Below are 3,026 nucleotides of genomic sequence, written 5' to 3'. Positions count from 1 at the left end.
AGCATGGCTTATGTGTGCTGAGCGCTAGCCTTTAATCCTCCTGCCTTCACCTTATCTTTGCTCATTACATTATTCTTACGTTATTATGATCATTGCTAAAGCACTAACAATATGGCAGCCTGTTGGCATAGCCCTGTGTCCTGTTTTCTCTGGCCAAAGGTAGACTTCTAGACTCAGTTCATCACTGACAGTTACTTCTCTTGTCTTTTTTTGTCTCTGCTTTGCTTTCTGCTTTGAGCAGCATTGATTTCATGGATGTCCAAAGCCTTGTGCGGGCAGAGTAAGCAGCATTTCGAATGGTAGCCCCAGACACAAGAACATGATGTGAGGCTTTATCGAACTCAGTCCCTTTTGAATCTGTCTCTGAAGCCAGAAGATAACCTTGATGGAATACTTACATTTCGGCTGGGATTTGAATTATGTTTGGTTTTGCAGAGTGAAATTCAGATTATTCTTACACCTTTCAATTCCTTTTCCACTGCACTCCTTACGGTTCTTTCTTCCTCTGCTTGTCTGCTCACTTCCAAACTTGTTCCTCAAGACCCTCCACTCACCCTCTTTCCCACTGCATTTGATTAGTTGTTGATAAATCCTTTATCTCTTTCTCTACATCATCGTTAGTACTTTAACATTAGCACAGCGTGTACAATAACACTCCTCCTGATGCTGGAGCAAATCCTTCTCTCTGAAGCACCCATGTGGAATGTGGATTAGTACACACCCTGCATCTGAAGGCACCTGATCTCCCACTGCTGAATTCTACTCTCCAGAGGGAAGTGGATCTTGTTCCTGCAACGTTCCTGGTGTTGGGGAACTGACAGGCAGATTAGGCTCTATTACCGTGTGGAGGAGCTCACATGGGATGCTTCAACTGCTCTCCTGGTAGAAATTGCCATTTGGTGAGTTGTGTAAGCTGAGGAGCAACGGAGGTACAGCAGTGCCAGCCCAGCAGGAACCCAAGTGGATCTAAACCGATTCCAAACTGGGAGTTCTACAGAGATATTAACTTTGGCTCTGGCCCGAGGTGCAAAAGACCCTGTAATGGTGGTCACTGTGAGAGGGTTGTCCCCATTTTAAGCTCGTTTTGCAGTGGTTTTGGAATGAAGGCGATAACTGCTTGGGAACGGTGTGTATCTCTGAATCAGTGCTCTAGGGGAGGTCAGGAGGAGGAATAGATAAGGACTCACAGAAACAGCATTTGCTTATAATATTTATTTAGTGTTTTCAAATTCATTTGGGAGACAGGAAATATCAAACAGAGAATTTCAGAGAAATGAGAAGGATTTTATTTTAAATGTTTTGAATTCATGAGAAGTTCGGGCAAATGGGAGAAATGAAAGCTGTTCACAGACAGAATATATTGACTTGCATCAGCTAGAGAAGCTTGAATTACTGCTTGTGCAAAGCTGCAGGAAATGTTTGCAGGTGATGTTATTCTTCCTATTGGATGATTTCTCCCTGCTCTGCCTTCCTTTTCTCTCCTTCTGAGCTTTTTCCTTCTTATCTATATTTTCTTCTTGCTCTCAACTTCTCACTCTTTGCTAGGTCCCAGTTTTCCTCTGCCAGTCCCTCACCACGCTTTTCCTTCTACACTCCCCTTTTGCCTGTTCTGTTGCGTTTGCTCACTGTAATTTCTTTCCCATGTGCCTTTTTCTTTCATATCACTTGCTGCTTCCTTCTATAATTATTTAGCTCTTCATTTCCCTTTATATTTCTCTCTATTTCTCTCTTAAAGGACAAAAGTCAAATGGGAAAAGCAGCTCTGTTAAATATTTATGCTGCATAATGGGTTGCTTGCTGACTTATGTACCTTGGTGTTATCCTGGCAGAATCTGACAGAGGAGATAAAACAAGAGATGAAGGGGAGAACAAGGAGTGTTGACTGTCAAGCTCACCATGAAGCCACGGTGTAGTGAAGGGTATTAACCTAGCGCTTCTGTGGGATTCCCTTTTGGGTTAATCTGTGCTCTGACTTTTGCTCTGCAACTGTGAAATAAAGATTTTGGAATTTTTCCCCCTCAAAGAGGCAGAACAAAGACAAATATAGGTTTGAGGGATGATCACATGAATAAGGTAATGACCCTGTGTAGAAGAATGAAAACCAGTTAACTTCAAAGTGGCAACGGCTTGACAAATGCTTAAGCAGTGGACGAAGACTCGAATTCTTTTGAAACTGTATTTGAAATTAATTGCTAGCTCCTACAGAACACAATACATTTTATTTCCCATATGAGCTCTTCAGACAACTAAATTTCAGCAAAATATCAAAATACATTTTGAGATACATTCCCTTTACTCAAATTTGGAAGATAAATATTTTCTAACACCAATATATCATCCAGAAAACTAATCATAGTGCAGAAGAACTGGCAAAATGCTTTCTAGAAATCAGCTATCAGTTTTTGTAATGCTGTATTTCAGAAAAGAAATACTGAAAATTGAAACTTGATTTAAGCATTTGCAGGACATCTTATTTCTTCCATTTTTGTACAACTCCATTTCCAGAATAAGCAGTAAATGTGAAGCTAGTGTTGTACACGTAGTTCAGAATTCACTTCACAAAAAAATGAAGTGAATAATCAAGGGTGAAGAGTTGATAGCTCTTCTGACACACCCCTCATGTTTTAGTACCATCAACAGGGAAACCAGTGCAGGAAAAAGAGAAAAGATGTGATGCTGTGGAAAAGAACCTTCAGCTATGAAGCAAAGTGATGACCAAGCTTTGGTGTAAAAGTAAATTAAGTGTCGTTAATGGACTAGAGATGTTAGAGCCCTGGACCACCGCTCAGTGATTATCCTCCCACTGAGTCAGTGGGAGCGGGTTTTTTTAAGCTGTTGGAAGCCTTCATCAGTAAATGCTTGAAGTTCCTCAGTTTACCTACAAGAGGTGCTTTATTCGACCCTATATTTGAATTTCAGAGTAGTTCAGTTCCCTGCCAGAACTAGGAATTCAGGCTTTGGTGTTGACACTGCATTCTCTATAAGATGGGAGAAGCAGTTTGGGCGATGCCTGTGAAATTCCTGCT

The sequence above is a fragment of the Buceros rhinoceros genome, unplaced genomic scaffold, assembly GCF_000710305.1.
Source record: "Buceros rhinoceros silvestris isolate BGI_N320 unplaced genomic scaffold, ASM71030v1 scaffold1390, whole genome shotgun sequence".
In the NCBI taxonomy this organism is placed as follows: Eukaryota; Metazoa; Chordata; class Aves; order Bucerotiformes; family Bucerotidae; genus Buceros; species Buceros rhinoceros.
The sequence above is the reverse complement of the archived record's forward strand: the minus strand, read 5'-3'. Positions refer to the sequence as shown.